We start from the raw sequence: 18,331 nt of genomic DNA, 5'->3' as shown, positions 1-18,331 counted from the left end.
CCTGTCATCCAGAGAGATGTACCAAGGCTGCCTGTCCCCTAAGTTTTTGTCTCCTGAATACACCAGGTTGGTGCTGCCTACTGGTATGGCTACCACAAAATACTACAGCTAGCCACTGAAGGTGCCACCACTGGGGCCAGTGCTGGCCAATTTCTCTACTGCAGTAGTCACCAATGGACATAAAGCTCCTTGTCTGCTGTATTCTGTATTTCTGGCATCATCTGCCATCCTTGCTCATGTGATGGCACCACCACTCCTTGCCTTCATGACTGTTGATAGCAACATTTCGGATGCCCCATGCTCTCAATTCTTTGTGAAGTCTTTAAGAGAGAGACATTTTTAGTTTTCACCTGCTCTTTTTTTTTATAGGCCTTATATGTAAGAATCAAGATATAATTTTTTAAGGCCTGGATAGAAGACAACTTGAGTAGCAACGAGTTGTATTCAAATTTGCCCTTTAGCAGGGACTAGTATACTTCACTTGTTCTTGTAGAATATAAGGTTTTTTGGTTTTCATATAAACACACCCCCTAAATGGCCAACCCAGGAGAATGCCAGATGTATCCAAGTATTTGTCATTGTGAGGCTGAACACAGAAAAGATTCAAATCGGGACTTTTGATAAACAGCACTCTGATCATTGCTACCATATTGGGGCAAAGGCTGAAATGATCGACTTTTTTCAGAGCACTTGAGATGGGGAATAAAAAATTGAATATAAAAACAAACTCAAAGTGTTTCTTATTTAGATTAGTAGCTATGGTTCTGTTTGTGATTATCTAATATTGAAAAATTAAAAAGGGGGAAATAAGTTATTTTTCTCAGAAATATTGTTTTGATTTTTCATCCCATTGAAAAACATAATTGAGAGTCCCACGGAGGTAGAGTTCCAATAGGATGTTTTACCTCCAATACAGATCATGAATCAAAGATAAAATTGTGCTGGTTAGTATAATCTAGGCCAAAAAAAAAGAAAAAAGTAATCTGATTTAATAAAGATAACTATGAGAGCATAAAGAAATTAGATTTTTTTTCCTTTTGCCTGAGTCTTAGGAGGAAAGAACCCAATGGGAAACAATCCTCCACAAGTGAAGTGACAGCTTTGGGGAATAGGGACCAGGAAGACACTGGATCTAATCTGATTGACAGAAAATGACTTGGATGGGGGTTGGAGGATACTATCAAGTCAGAGACCTGGAAACAAACAGAGACTGATTAGCTATGTATAAATTACCCACCAAGCTTCAGCTCTAGTTTCAGGGTAAGAACTAGCCACCAAAATTGAGTCATATTCTAGGAGAAGGTATTAGCACAATGGTAGTCAAAGGCTACACACATCTTGATAATAAAAAAAATCTAAAAATTGAGAGTGTCTACTCCCATGACATGGATATGAGAATGAACAGAATGCATAGTAGGTAGGATATCCCTTCCTTCTTTGTCTAGAAAAATAAAATAAACAGACCCTATTGGTTTGGTGCTGTTTTTATTGTCTGTGTAAGGCACCAGATAAAGTATGTGTTAGTAAAGTTGAAAAAGCCTTTCCATAAAATGTCAAGCTAGTCCAGAACACATTTTACAAAAATAACTCTTTCCAAGTCCTCTCAAAGTCTTAAGAATGTCTTCAACACTCCATAGCTAGTAATATGTTTGAAAAGATATATTCAATAGAATAATTTTTTGTTTCTTTGCTATAAGAATATTTGTCTACAAATATAAAAGTATCTATTTAAGCTTCCCAAATAACTTTTTTAAAATAACCTGAATCATCTATATCATCTCCAAGAGTTCCAGTGTTTTAAAGCAAGTTAAATGTTTAATGTTTGTTACAATTAGCATGTCAGTTAATAATATTAGTTTATGAATGCAGTACAGTTCTAGTTCATAGGCTATGTGCACATTTTAAAGTATGTTGAACCTGTTATATAAATCAATGAGTATAATATATTCCATTTTAGAGTATTTATGCATGGGATGTTTGTGCCATGGTGTTATAGTCTACTAATTAGGAGATCAGAATTCTGGTCTCAAATTTGTTCCTGGACATATGATATACCCCTGGCAAGTCACTTAACCCTCTCAAGCCTGAGATTTGCTCTCTGTAAAGTGAGAAATAGCATGAGAGAGTCTCTTTTGATTTGAAATTATTCTCAGGCTTAGCTCGTAATTTTTAGTTTTAATTTTACATTACTAGCAAATATCATAGTCATTTTCTGCTTTTTGTGTCTATTAGTGAAGTGAATTGACAATCATTGCACCAGAAAGTGTCCTGATGGTCATTCTATAAAATATTAACTAGGCCTCATACCTTTTTTTTTTTTCTGGACATCTCCCTAAATGAGGAAACAGGCTATCAGAAAGTAGTAGCCCTCCTCATATTTATACTGCAGAGCTAGGATTTGAAAACAGAACTGCTTAATTTCTAAATCCTTGTTGCTTTTACTAAAAGTCTTTTATTAATCACATCTGTGACATTTTTGTGTCCAAACACTAAATTTGAATGCAATCCTCAATTGCATCATTGTTACTATGTAAAGACACTAAATCTTTATGACCATACTCTTCAAAACACAGCTCCAGAGAAAGCATTAGAGTGAAAAGTAGCAAGCACCTATTAGAGCAAACATCCAGGAGGATATGTCAACAGCAATATAAACAGACAGCCAATGCTGTGCATAGTAGCAAAGCTAACTGGTGATCTACACTGAGCATGATCTATAGAAATATAATAAAATTTCAAAATATTAATCTGTGTATTCACTCTCTTCCTTATATATCTTGAGACCGTCTTCAAGCAGTCAGAAGCATCCATGTGGATTGAGGAGAAAGAGGATTAATAGACAAAGAGAGAGAGAAACCATTGCTATTCAGTATTTTGACATATAAAGTAAGCTGTTTAGAATCAAAAGAGAAAGTCTGACAGATAACACAGGGACTATGGGGAGGATCCTTGTTGACTCTCCCTGTCCTGCACTAAGCAGATGACAGCAGAGACTTGGAGTCCTTTCTTTTTCCAACTAAAGTGCAAGAGAGGATTACAGAAAGAAGGATTACAGAAAGAGAAAAGAAATCTATGTCTGAAGCTTAGTCTCATCCCCAAGTGGCCCACTCATAAAACTCTCAAAAAATCAAAATAGCAAAACCTTTGAGAACAGAACTGCAGTGTAAAATACCACCCAGGTTTCAAATTGGTCTTTCTGGTCTGACAAAGGAGTCAGGTCAGAATAGCACTGTAAAAGCTTTGTAATCTAAATTGCCATTTGAACTATGGTCCACAAAAGAAAGAAGGATTTACATTCTGAACCTAAATACTGCTAGCCCAAATGAAAGATTTAAGTAGCAACCAGAGATACAGAATGTAATATTCAAAATATTCAAGATGCAATCCAAAATTGCCAAGTACCAGGAAAATCTCAAGTCAAATGAGAAAAGATAAGAAATAACAATACCAAGAAAACAAATATAGAATTATCTGCCAAGAACTTTAAAGCAGATATTATAAAAATGCTCTAGTAAGCAATCATAAATACCCTGGAAACCAATGAAAAAAAACAGGAGGATTTAGAAGTGAAAAATAATTGAAAATTAAAAAAACTCATTGGATGGACTCAGTAGCCCATATATCCAGAATATATAAAGGATTCTCAAAACTTAAGAGTAAGAACACAAGCAACCTAATTAAAAAATAGGCAAACACTTACTCAGACACTTCCTCAAACAGAATATAAAGATGGGATAAGTACAAGAGAAGATGTCCAACATCATTAACCATTAACTAGATGCAACTTAAAACCATAATTGGATATCACTCTACAGCTATTAGAATTGCTAAGACATGAAATGCCGACTGTCACAATGTCACGAGCGCTGGTGAGAATGAGGAACAACTGGTTCTCTCATACATGCTTATGGGATATAAAATGGTACAAACACTCTGGAAAGCATTTTAGCAGTCTCTTATAAAGTTAAATATACACTTATCAAATGACTCAGAAATCTCACTGCTGAGTATTTACTCTAGAGAAAGAACTTTTATTTATGAAATACCTACACGTGAATACATAGATATAACAGTCTTATTTACAGTAATGGTCAAAATCTGGAAACAACTCAAATATACCTCAAGGAGTAAATGAATAAACAAACCTTGGTATATTACTTGAATAAAATATTACCCTGTAATAAAAAGAAACATACTATTGATACTTGCTACAACTTGGATGAATTCTAAGGGAATTATGTTGAGTGAAAAAAAGCCAATCTCAAAAGAATACATATGAAATGATTCCATCTATATAACATTCTGAAAAGAAAAATATTGTAGAGATGAAGAACAGATCAGCACTATCATTTGGGAGTTCCTTTGGGGTGATGAGACATTTTTTATTCTGATTATGATAATAGCTACATAAATATGTATATATGATAAAATTTCATAAAACTATACACACATAAAATACTGCATGTAAAAAACTGATGAAATGTCAATATGGTCTGTAGTTAATAGTATTTGTATGTGAATATTAATTTCCTGGTTTTCAATATTGTACTATGGTTATATATAATGCTATCACCAGAAGAATCTAGATGAGGAATAAATGGGAACTCAGTAGAGTTTCTGCAATTTCTCTCTGAGTCTAAAATTATTTCAAAATATAGTTTTAAAAAGCATCTAATTTTCATACATAGTGAGCTTGAGTCAGAGAATTATTTAAGTTATTAATGATGGAATTAGTAATATGATAAAGACAGTTCAAGAAGCTATGAGAAATAGATGTTTATATAGTCAACTAAAAATGGATGGTGCAATGAGATTACTAAATTAGATACAAAACTGTTTAAAAGGCAATAAAGCGATAATATGTTACCCACATATGTACATTTGCATATTTACTGTATAAAAATCAATTGTAATTTCTCATTTTTCCAAGATAACATCTAATTTTTCAGGCCCTGGACCCTAATCAATACACAATAGTAAGTCAAAGTTACAAGTCTGTAAATATTCAGATGGCAGACTTGTCAGACAATGCTCCAATATGACACTGAAAGGACATAGGTATTTTTTGGTCTTATTTCCAAATTTTGAAAAAAATTCCCTAAATACCTTCAGTCTATTTGCTTTCTGGAGAAGATAAGTCAGCTGGTCTCTATTACAGTTTATAGAAAGCCTTCTAGAAGTTGTTGCTTGCTCTTCACTTAGACAAAGTTGACCACCATTGTTCCAAGAACACTGCCCATGTGTATTGGCCCTAATGGCACAGCTATGTCACATGATACCAGGACACTCACTAACCTCTTTCTTTAAATAGTGTTGTGTTCTTTGATTCCCAGAAGAACAGCGGTAGTGTGAAAGGAAAACCCCAACACTTGTACTTAGGTGGAGGCAGGCCATAGGAAAAGCCAGCTATGCTAATCTGTAAATAACATCTCAATGGCCACGCCTGAATATAATTCAATTGTGTTTAATAAATTATAAAAACAGCATTTCTAATCTCAGGTTTTGTAATAAAAATTATTCTATCCAAGTGTCAATTACATTAGCATAAAGAAGGTATTGGAAAGCATAATAAACATCAGATTCTAGAGAGAAAATGAAAATTAACCCACAATTTTGCAACAGCGAATTTGCTTTATTGCTGTAACTTCTAGAATAAAGAACATCAGAATATTGATTGAAGACGGCGCCCCCTACCATTTGTTATTTACCCAGGTGAAGGTATGCTGCAAAATTTACTTGGCTGAAAGATAACTCTGGGATAGCAGCAGAATTAGACAATAAAAGAAGCCAGCAGTGGGTACTTTAGATGTGGTACATTTCTAATTAAACCAGAGAATAAACATTTCATTTTTTTTTCCCTGTTAATTGTATAGTGTTTGATTTCTCTAGAGAAATTTAGGTCTGGTAAACAGTTTTCCTGAGTGCTTTGCATGCAGGTTCTAATGTATTGACATTGAAAGAATGATGCAATTATTATGTGATTAATTGTGGACGGTTGTTGATCTTAGACTGATTATACTGATGGTCTATAGATTAGAATCAGTATTTGGCTCAAATGTCTTCACCTAAACCATCAACTTCTACCTAGGGATCAGAACTACATTGAGAAAATATTGCAAACAGAAGTACATGTAATAATTATTCAGCTAATTCCCATTGTCACTCAGAAACATGCTGCTACTAAGCAATGGTAATTACAATTGCAGCATGTGTACTGCTGTTGCCATGTTTAAAATTAATGAATATTTTATTTTCTACATATAAATATAGAAATATCCTGCATTTGTTGTGCAGATAAATCTTCAGTGTTTCAGCAACAGAGACAAATACAATTTACTCTCATGCAAATTTAATTACAATATGATACATGAGAAATGAATGACATTTCATAAATTAGAAAGAGAATTAGAAATTCAAAATGCTAATTTTTAACAAACCCAATTAACAAACACTAGAATTTAAATGCAATCTTTGGCTTCATCAAATGATTTTTCCATTATTCTTTAGTGTGGCATTAAAATTCAAGATGTGAAGGAAAGAAAACATTCAGAAAATACTAATTATGACGAGAAAAGAGCATGAACTCAGGTTTTTCTACAGGGGTCACTTTTAAATAGGTGACTGATAACTAGAAAAAATTTTCTTCTGATACTTCCAAGATGCCTATCTGTGTTTTGTCAATGCTCTCTTCTATTTTATTTGTAATATCTTAGCTGGTTGGGAATCTTCCAAATCCATCCTTTAATTCCTTGTGTCATATGTTTCATTTAATCATGGTAGAGATAGGGACCAATTAAAGAAAATAAATAGTCTAGTATTAAGACCACAGAATAAGAAATGTCTTTATTGCTATTTAACAAATGACTTTTTTGCTGAATCTTTAAAAATATATACTGTAGAAATTTATTCACCACATGGGATAGAAAATAGTTATCCTTTCCTAAATTTGAGGTAGAGTCTTTTGCTACCCTTTACAGAGTACAGACAGATTTTTGTTTGTTCTTGCTTTTGAAGAAGTATAAAGATAAAACATAGATAAATGCCATATGATATACCTGGAATCTAAAGAACAAAATAAACAGAAACAGACACATAAGTACAGAGAACAAACTGATGGCTGCCAGATGAGGGCGGTTGAGAGGGGTGGGTGAAAAAGGAGAAGGGATTAAGAAGTATGAATTGGTATTTACAAAATAGTCACAGAGATGTAAAGTGCAGCATAGGAAATATAGTCAATAATGTAATAAATATGTGTAGTGCTGGTGGTGGGAATGTAAATTGGTTGTACCAAACCACTACGAAAAATAGTATGGAGGTTCCTCAAAAAACTAAGAATTGATCTACCATATGATCTAGCAATCCCTCTACTGCGTATTTACCCCAAAGACTTGAAAACCCATATCAGAAAAGTTATTTGCACACCGATGTTCATAGCAGCATTATTCACAGTGGCCAGGACATGGGAGCAACCGAAGTGTCCTATGATAGATGATTGGCTAAAGAAGCTGTGGTCCATATATACAATGGAATATTACTCAACCATAAGAAGAGATGAAATACTGCCATTTGTGACAACATTGATGGACCTCGAAATAATCATGCTAAATGAAATAAGCCAGACAGAAAAAGTTGAAAATCATATGATATCAATTAGATGTGAGACATAAATGTAAAAGCAACAAATGAACAGGACAAACAGAGACTCAAGGACATGGACTATAGACTAGTGGTTATCAGAGGGTAGGAGGTGGGCGGAGGGGGAGGTAGACAGGGTAAAGGGAGTCAAATATGTGGTGACAGAAAGAAATCTAACTATGGGAGGTCAACATACAGTGTAAATATATATATGCCTTACTGTTAAAGCATACAGTTGAAACTTACTGGAGTTTGTTTACTAATGCCACCATAAAAAAATAATTAATTTAAAAAATAAAATAAGGAGTAAGGGTTAATAATGCTTGGAGAGACCATGTCAATGTGTTCTTTAAATCCTCCTCTTTCTGTTTGGGACAGAACCCATTCCCTTTCCCTTGCCTTAGTCAGATGAGCGAAGGGGACTTAAAGAGAATCATGAAGACAGCAATGAGAGAGAAGGCTGGATTCACACTAAAGGGTCTTGCTCCAAGAGAAGTGGAAAGATGTGACTGACCATGGAAGGAAATCAACTAAGCATCATTTTTAAAAGGATTCAATCCAAGAGGACAATCTGGGGGAACAATATGACCCAGGTAGAAACTCAAGAGCTGAGGGGTAGTTATAAATGGCCTGACAGCAGGCATATCTCTATCAGGAGATTCCCCAGTCAGGGAATATCTGAGAAACACAAAGAAGTGTTCATGAAATAAACACCAAATAAGATTGCATCTGCCATGGCCAGAGGCAAACTGTTAGCCACATAAGCATTTGTTGTTTTCTGTTCGTCCCCTTTACCCTTAACGTCTTCCCAGAAGGAGCTAAACTCCACAACTAGTCAGCTGGGGAAAAGGCGGAGCAGGGAAGAGAGAAGACAACCACCCATCCATCCCACTCTCACTCTCACTGAAGATGAAATCAGGCCCTAATAGGAAAGGAAGGGAATTGTTGAAGTTCAGAGTATTGTTATTAACCTGAACTGGACTTTCATTACTAAAAATAAAGGATTTTTTACTTTCTAAGAAAACAGGAAAATTATGGAACTTGCTAGATATTTCTTCCAATGGAAGACAGAATATTTTTCACTATATCTTTGCAAGGGAAGTATAAGAAAAAGTGAAGTTCATTTCTGCTTGTACCCACATTGGTTTAGTACCTGAAATAAACTGATGTGTTCTCTGGTATTGTTTTTAAAATTTCTGCTGCATCTGTAGTAATATCCCACTTTGTTATTGATTTTATTTTTTATTTTGTTTTTTCTCTTTTGCCTATTAGTGTCAAAAAACATATTTTGGGTCTTATAGATCTTCCTTATCAAATATTTGTTTCCTATTCCATTATTTAATATGTTTGTTTATTATCACCATTCATTAAAGTTCTTTGGATTTATTCTATGACTTTTTTTCTAATTTCTTAAACCAAGAATTAGTTTCTTTAAGTTCATTGACTTTTAGCATTTCTTCTTCTCTGCTATTAGCTTAATATAATATACATTTCTATCTAACGCTTATTCATCTTCACTTCAATAACTATTCTCTGGTTTGTATTAAAATTTTTCTTTGTAAAGTACAAATTAATAGTTGATAGATGGTCACGGGGTCATGTTGGCTAGATGGAGGGCCAGCGGAGGGAGGGAGCAATTGGGGGGATCATTTTATGAACTATATAGATGTCTATATGTACTGTATACTTAAAACTAATTTAAATGAATAAATAAATTTAAAAAACACACACAAAAGAAATCAATTTTAAAAGAATTCTTTGCCTCTCCAGTTATTCAGCAGGGTTTTTTAAATTTCTAAATGTATGTTTTTCATTTTTGTTATCTTTTTCGTTATTGATTTCTAATCAAGTTACAATGTGGTTAGAGGATGTTGCTATATAATACCAAACCTTTAAAATTTCTTGGAACTTGTTTTAAGCTTCAGTATATGGTAAATTTGCAGAAATATTCCCTATGTTCTTGAGAAAAGTATGTTCTCTAATTGGGGAAAGGATTCTATTTTTGTTTATTATAACATTCTCATTAATTGTACTTTCAAATCCTTTTTTTTTCTGCCTGACCTATCATATATGAGAGAACTATAGATGGATACATTTGTCTTTATACTTCTCTCAATTTTGTTTAATGTTTTAGTTTTTATTTGCATATCTAATAACTAACCAGCTTAAGAATTATCATAACTTCATGGGAATAGAATTTTTACTAATGAGAGTAAAGTATCAAGAACTGCAAGCATAAAGAGTGTATTCTATGCCCTCTGAATAAGACTGACCCTGATCAGGGAGGGTACAAAGTGAGAAAGGATAAGAACTCTTCTTTCCAGGCATCTAAGAGGTCATGAGGGAGTCCCAAGAAATCAGACTCGGGCCTTGATCCCTCTAAATGAATTCAGAGTGCTCAAAAGAAGAGTGTCATGAACCCCTAGTCTTCCACTTAGAAGGTACCTCAGACATCCTTTCATGTCTAATACTCATAGCCTAGACTCCATTATCTCTCTTGAGACTACTATCTAAGTGTGCAATTGCTGGGCCATATGGTAATGGTAAATATCTAAGTGTGCAATTGCTGGGCCATATGGTAATGCTGTGTTTAACATTTTGGGGAACTGAAGATTGTATTCCAAACAGCCGCATCATTTTATATTCCTGCCATGAGGGTTCTAGTTTTTTAATTGTCCGTCTTTTTGATTATAGCTATCCTAATAGGTATAAAGTGGTGTCTCATTGTGGGAGTCAAAAATCTTTTAATATTTATTTTTAAAGGTGTTTTAAGTTCATAAAAGAGTCATTTCTACTAGAGTCTTTGAACTTGTCCCCTAATTAAACCTGAATGAATATGCAGGCATTTTATGTGTGTATAAATATATACGGGGCAGAGGAGGAGAGAAATACATATTAACTGCCAATTTTACCAATTTCCATGATTATCTTTTATTCAAAAGTCAGTTGGGATATATTTACTTATTCCTCAGATTAATATACCAAATACCAGGTAACATCTTCTCTCAACCTGACTTTCTATTAAAAATATTAAAATTTTAAGCACAGCCATATGTGCCAGCCCTGATTACCAGTCCCTGGTACATGATAATGGTTCATAAAATATTTATTAATGAAAAAGTATATGAAGAATCATAGAGGACACAAAACTATGCGAACAAACATTGGGTTTTTCTGCATTAGGAACTAATACTCCACTGCAGTGAATATCTTACCGTTTTTTGTACTTGTAATGTTCTCGCTCTACATTTTATTCTTGAGGTGTAGCAATCAGAAATGTATGTAGTAGTCAAGGTGCAAAGAACATTTGTAAAAGTGTTTTATATTCAATTGCACCTTATGTTGACTGTATTACTAATAGAAATAATGACAATAAATATTTTTAAAAATGGGAATTTGGGGACTGAGAACATAGAACAGAGGGACTATGCAAAGATAAATATGGACCAAAATGGAAAACAAAGTAAAAACGAATCACCAGGATCTTAAAATATGTGTAATCAAATCAAAAGGCAAAAAGCAATCTATAAATATTACCATATATTGAGCAGACAATAGATTAATTTTCTTAATATAAATATTTTGTAACTTACTGAAAAATTAGGCACACATCTCATAAAATTGGGAGTTGGAAAGAATTTCATTAGTAAGATATATAAATGAGTAAAAAATATTTTTTTGACATTCAAACTCATTTCAAATTAATAAAATGAAAATTACTGTAGCATTTCAAAAATCAAGTGAAATTTTTAGCTAACAACTAGAAAAAGTTAGTCATATACGGTTCTGGTAAGAATGTAAAATATAGATTCTCCTGTACAGACAGCTGGAATATCAATCAGCACAATTCTAACATGTGTAAATTTTATTTAAAATATAATTTTAAAAATATACAAATAATTATAATATTTGAGAAGTTTTTGATAAATTATATACATTACCAACTTATTGACAATCCAGGTAGGCTACACTATGTCGTAGTAACAACTCCAAAATCTTAGAGATCTGGCATAACTTATATGTTTTTGCTTGCTCATGCCAAGTCCACTATAGGCCTGGACAATTCTCCAGGGTATCTACCCTGTAACTCAGTGTTCTAGGGTTGGCCACTTACACCAGTTCTCTTCTATAGAATGGAAAATGAGACTGAAGAACTATAAGTGTTTCACTGCCTCCAATCTAAAGTGACATTTCACTGGCTACAAGAGGGTTGAAAGGTATAATCTTCCATGTGGAAAGAGAACTAGATATCACTGGTAATGTCTGCTGCATATAGCACAATTCCAAACTGAAAAATTATATTACTCATCCATCCATCTATCCATCCATTCATCTATTCATCTATGTAAACACATACATATGTCTTGGAAAATATATACATACTGATTTTTATTAACATTAGGATTATAAAGGTTTTATAATTGGAATAGTAAAATGAATTTCTTTATGAACAATTCATGGATTCTAACATAGTAAAATTTAATTATAACATGCCAACATACTCAAGAACTTGTCAAGCCAATCCAACAGTTTAGAAAGGGAATTAGAATGCTAATGAAGCCTAATTGGTGGCCTGCTGGGTTCAGCTTCACTTTGGTAGGTGGCACTAAAGCATGGGTATCTATTTTGGTTGTACTACATTGTTGGAACAACCCTGTGGGTGCCTCTTTCCCCACTCAGTGAATTCAGTTAGCATGCCAATAAAGTCTCAAAGCTTTGTCTATCAAAAGCATTTAAGTTTCTCTCTATCCCCTAGCTTGGCTATTTACTGACCTGGAATGAAAATCCTGTATAGAGTTTATAGTTTTCATAGCTCCATTATCTCATTTAATCCTCCTAACAATTTTGGGAGGTAGGTCTTATACTCTATTACTAACTAGGAAATGAAATTCAATTAGTTTTAGAAAATGCAACCGGTTCCCCAAGGCTACATAATTTCTCCAATGTTACATTTAGTAAGGGACAGTGTTAGAATTCAAATTAGTTTCTCTTGACTCCACCATCATGTACCATTGCCACCATACATTTCATCCTGTCAATAATTCTTTGAGTCACAGAATACGGAAATATCTTTATTTTATAGAAGAGTTTGTTAAAATAAATGATTTACAAATGAGCCATTGCAAGAGTGAGTAGAGATTAGACTCTTGCTGACAAAACCTTGAATCTAGGATTCCTGACTCCTTGCTCTGTCATCTCCCACTACCTGACATGGACTCAGGAGCAGTAATGAAGGTTCTCTGAGATATCATGTTCTTTGGAACAGAGTCCTACCCTTTCAAAATAGCTTCTTAAAACATGTGCTACCAGCATAGTGTACAGTCCTCAGCACTCAGGCAAAGCCAACACTCTGCTTACATCTTTGAAACTTTTTATAAAAAATTCTAGTGATAAATATGCATAGCAGTCCATAGCTTGAACTTCACACCTAGCCAGATGGGGATTAAAAAAAAAATTCGTCTCAGCAAAAAGTGAGAAATATTTTCCCTGTTCCCCTCGCAAGAGTTTAATCTGAAATGATCTCTTAAAAAGTAGAAATTGCTTGAAATGAAACTCCATTTATTTTCAAGTAAATGAAAGATGTTTATGTTTGTTTATATATTTATTACTTTTGTCCCAGAAAGAATGCAAGATACTTTACAATGATATAATAAATGAAATGAGAGAGCACAGATTAATTTTAGAAACAAAGTAATAGGGTTGTGAAAACTGGCCAGAGAATAACGGAATGTTTTTGCTATGTATGAACAACGAATTTGGTCTAAAATTTTAATTGGGTAGATGGTCTTCAAAACTTTTTTTCTGGTCAAATCTCCTGTAGTTTTGCGAGAAATCCTCAAAGGTAATTACAGTTTTAGAGATCTACAATAAAACTCACAGTGGGGGAACATCTTTTATTGGATGACAAAAAGTAATGCTCTCTCTGTTAGAGTTGTATAGTATAGTTGCTGAATTTGGAAAGGGTTAAAATGTTGAGGATAAGCCATAACTCTGGACTGTATACAAAAAATTTACTCTAGCGCCAGCTAGAATAAACACACACAAAAATCTGTGCTTGTTGTCCTCTGAGCCTCACCACTGCACCTTTCCCTGTAAAGTTCTGCTTATATGAAATTCGGAAGGTAGAAGGGAAGGAGACATCATTAATATCCTCTGCAGGCCACTACAAATTAATACCTGGGCAGAAGATAAGGTTTTGAGAATCATCTGCTTTGAGAGCCAGCTGAGAATGGAAGCTACAGAGATGACTGAGATTTACCAAGGTTTCCGGGTGAGCATCTGTATTCACCTACCTCTTTTGTCCTACACGTGAAGCTTCGTGTTCCAAGTCTGCCAGCAATGTAAGCCACCAATTCTCTGTATTAAAATCCTTACTGTTTGGAATACCTGGAATGGCTTCTGTTTTCCTGGCCAGTCTCTGACACTCCAACAAACTGTGCTGACCAAAACAACCTCCTAGCAGCTGTGATGTCAATGATATGAGAAAGTCAGATTCTGTTTTATAATTCTCAGTGTTCATAAAATAAAAGAGAACTATTTATTTGTCATACTCTTTGATTCAGAACTCAGCTGGGAAGAGGGTGCTATTTATTGGACTCCCTCAAACCCCCAAAACTCTGAGATTAAAAGGCAGAGTCATCTAGAGCTGCTGGACTCAAAGTCTTCCTAGTGTGTCTCTCTTTAATTTGCTATTAGCTGGGTACTCCTGTCTCTCTCTTCTTACCTGATGCTAAAATAATGTGCCTTGGCCACACAGAAACATGCAAAATCATTGCTATGACAGAATCTCAAGAATCTACAGAACTGTTTCACCACAAGATATGACCTAGTTTTATATTTCTTGTGAGAAATGAATTTAGGTCTAGAAGTCTGGAGTGAACATATAAGATCAAGAAGCAAAAAAAGCCAAAAGCAACCCATAGAAGATTCTAGTATGAACAAGATAAATTTATCTTCAAAGACATGTATGAAAACTTGGAAAAATAATTCATCTGAACTAAAGAAGTGTGTTAAGACTGCTAAGTAAAATGCATGTGGAGACAAGTATATCCCCAGATCTTAGAGGCCTCCCCTTACCCATCTCCATTTGGGGAATGAGAGGATGGGATGTTATATCTTCTTTGTCTTTGAATCTTTAGTCATATTACTGTGAAGTCTCTCTGAGGAAGTTCCTACAAAGTTTCAATTACAATACATCCATGTTTTATAGTCCACAAATTAAACTGTAGCAGACACAAGAAACTGCTAATCAGCTGGCTATATTTATTTTATTTTATTTATTTGTTTGTTTGTTTGTTTATTTTAGGCAAGGCGACACTTGGTTGACCTCACAGATTGCAAGCTTACAATCCCTTACTTTTTATTTTTTTATGCCTACAGCACCTGTTCTTCCTACGTGGTCTCCCATCCAAGTACTAACCAGTCCCGACCCTGCTTAGCTTCTGAAATCAGACGAGATCGGGCTTGTTCAGGGTAGCATGGCCGTAGACCAGAAGTGGCTATATTTTAGTGATGAGTTAAATAATTCACTTTTAATATGATGCTTCCCAAAGTGCCTTGGCATCTCTTCCTACCTGACCAATGCTAAAGAAATGTGGAAAATAATCATAATTGTGACATAAAAAAAACAAAAAAACATAGTTAGGTGACACTGGTTTTCTAAATTTTCTGAGCACATTTTTTTTTTTAAAGCTATTTTATTTCTCCAGTGATGTTTATCCTTAAAGGGTCTGGGAAAGGCCTCTCATCTTGACTGTATGTGGCGCTATGTCATCACAAGGTTTGAGACTCCGACTTTCTATCTTGCAATGGACGGCGATGACCTCAGCTTTCAGCGGCATCTAGAGCAGTGCGATTCACTCAACTGGGGTAATTCTGCAACCCCCCAAGGACATCGAGAAATGTTTGGAGACAATTTTAGTTGTCACAATTTGGGTGTGTGTGTGCTACTGGCATCTAGTGACTAGAACCCAAGGGTGCTGCTGTACAATGTACAGTACATCATCCCACAATAAAGAATTATCCAGTGCAAATGTCTATCATGCAGAGGTTAAGAAACCCTGACGTAGAGTAGAAAAGGACTTAGAAAAAAGGGAGCTGGCAAACTTGTTTGCTTCTTAAAAATAGGCACTAACCTTTTTCTCTTTGGCTGCTGCCTCAGCCGGGAGAACCGGAACTAAGCTTTGGGCAACCAGAGGTTCCTGATGGGATTATTTGCAGCTGATTGAGCTTCTAAGCTCCTTTCCCTTCATTTTCCTCTACAAATCAAGTTCTGTGAGAGAGCTGCTTGAGTTCCATCTCAAATTCTCTCACTCACAATTTAGATTTCAAAGTTCAAATTAAGGCAACAAAAACATGTACCTTCCTTGAAACACAGAGACTTCTGAAAGCAAGGACAACAAACTTTTGAAACAAGGCCCTGAAGAATGAAACTTTGATAGGAAAAAATGTTTTGTTTCCAGCTCCCTACCCACACTTTTCACCCATTAACCACTGCCTCCCTGGCACTTTGGACCCACCATGATTGTATTAAATTTTGTTATAGAAAACTTGATTTTAAAATTCAGACCATTCAAGAGAATGGTTAAATTCACATTTCCTATAGATAAAGAGAGAGAGAGAAAGAACCATTTACTCATGAGACAAATAACTTTTCTTAGTATAAGAGAGCTTTCCCTCAACATCCTCCAAATAAAAAAAGTTTCAGAATATCCTTTTTCTAAACATTCTGCAACAGAGGCTTAGGTATGTGGAAAGGTGGTGTGAGGAGACAGGGAATACAATGCTATCAGGGCACTCAGCTTCCGACTGATACAAGTTGTTTCAAGAATACCTTTTAGAAGATCTAACCAAGGGGTCTAACGAAGAAGTCTTTTGCTTAGCTCGGTTTTGATAAATATCTGTTGGTAGAGAGTTATACTGAAGAACATATTAATCTAAAATGTGTCTATTTTGGGGTTACCAGTGAAATACAGGTCCATAGGTTACAAAGACAGCCAACCTAGATGTAATACTATCTAGCTTGAGGAAAACTATGGAGCCTGACAAAACTGAATTCCTGGTTTGAGATTCTCTCCCTTTTCCTGGAAGTTACAAAGGTAGGATCTACATGCAAAATCAAGACTCTCCTTAGAAAACTGTTTTACATCCTCTCTAGCACAAGGATACTTGAGCAATCAAGGCCCATTTACAAAATTCCTTTAAATGAAAGTTCTAATGAATTTACTTATGCAGATTTTCTTTGAAAAACGTGAATGCTCTTAAGAAGCATGATTCGTATCACAGTATTTTATATAAAAAATGCTTTATTACCTAAATTCTAAAAGTAGACACTTTCTTTGGATTGGCTCTATAAATCACATTTTAAAAAGACACCTATCTTAGAAATTAGAATGCTATTGACCAGAATTTTTCCTTCACACAGACACATCCTCATATTCAGGAATTTAGATTGTTGTTATTTAAAGCATTTTTTTTTTAAAACTAACAGTATAAATTTATTCAATCATCCAAAAAATATTTGCTGAATATCTACCCTATGTCAGAAATTGTGTTTAGGTGCAGGAATACAGCAATTAACAAAATGAAATTATTTTCTCTCAGATTCTAGTTGTGAAGCTAGAAAAGTTGTATGTTAAAGGATAGTCGGTGGCATTGAAAAAATTTCAAGGAAAATAGAATAGAGAATGGTAGGGATAGGAGCTGTGATTGTAAATAGGATTGTAAGGGAAAGCCTGATTGATATTATGAGATTCAAGAAAGGTGAGGTCATGAGCCATGTGGACACATTGGGAGATAACACAGCACAGAGGGAACAGCTAGTGCAAAGGCCTGGCAGTGGGAATGTGCATGTACGTTTGACAATCAGCAAGGTCAGTGAATATGGTGCAAGGTGGAAAGCAGGAAGAGATGATATCTGAGAAGTAATCAGAAGCCAGATAATGGTGGGTCTTTTAAGCAATTATAAGGATATCGGAATTTATTCTGAATGACTTTGGTAGCTGCTGGAGAACTTAGTGTAGCTAAATGATATGATCTGAGTCACATTTTAACTAGATCACTCTGACAGCTTGATTAAGAAATTGAAAGCAATTATTTCCAGTGCATCACTTTACATTTGTCTCACTGAAATTCTCTTACTTTTTCTTCTTGGCACTATATGTTTGAAATCTACTAATGCATTATGCTTATTTGAAGAAGAGCTCTATTAAATAGCTTTATACTTCACATCGTATTCTTTCCTCCAGGTTTATTATAAAGTGTTAAATAAGATTGGACTCAGCACCCAGAACCTTCCAAAATTAATTAACACATTTATATCCAAGGGTGTAATAAATGTGTTAAGCATTTATATTATGATTTTAGGTGATAAATGAGGATATATGCATGCACATATCCAACATAATCTCAAATACATAAACAATATACAAAGGAAAAAAGATCAAACAGAAATATCTCAAGTGTCCAAAAGATTATTTTCTTCTTTTTTCGACTTTGAGTATATTTTAATTCATGTGAGGAAACAAAAATTATTAGAGAATGCAAGAAGTCATCCTCTGTACATACACTGTAATCAATATGTGGAGTTCTCTGTAAGCAGACACTGAGAAGTTTGGGGTGAAAGATGTTTATAAAGTTAAACTTCCCGGCAATCTCAGCCAACACAGTGAAAAGTTCTAAAACAAAAATTGCCCAT

General features: G+C 34.6%; 1 pseudogene; it reads right to left on the bottom strand.

Moving 5' to 3' along the window:
• Window positions 1-15,006: 15,006 nt before the first annotated feature.
• LOC112477430 lies at window positions 15,007-15,125 on the bottom strand (annotated as a pseudogene).
• Window positions 15,126-18,331: the final 3,206 nt, after the last annotated feature.

This window comes from Pteropus alecto, unplaced genomic scaffold (assembly GCF_000325575.1).
Source record: "Pteropus alecto unplaced genomic scaffold, ASM32557v1 scaffold433, whole genome shotgun sequence".
Taxonomy (NCBI): domain Eukaryota; kingdom Metazoa; phylum Chordata; class Mammalia; order Chiroptera; family Pteropodidae; genus Pteropus; species Pteropus alecto.
This window is presented reverse-complemented; position numbering and strand designations above follow the sequence as displayed.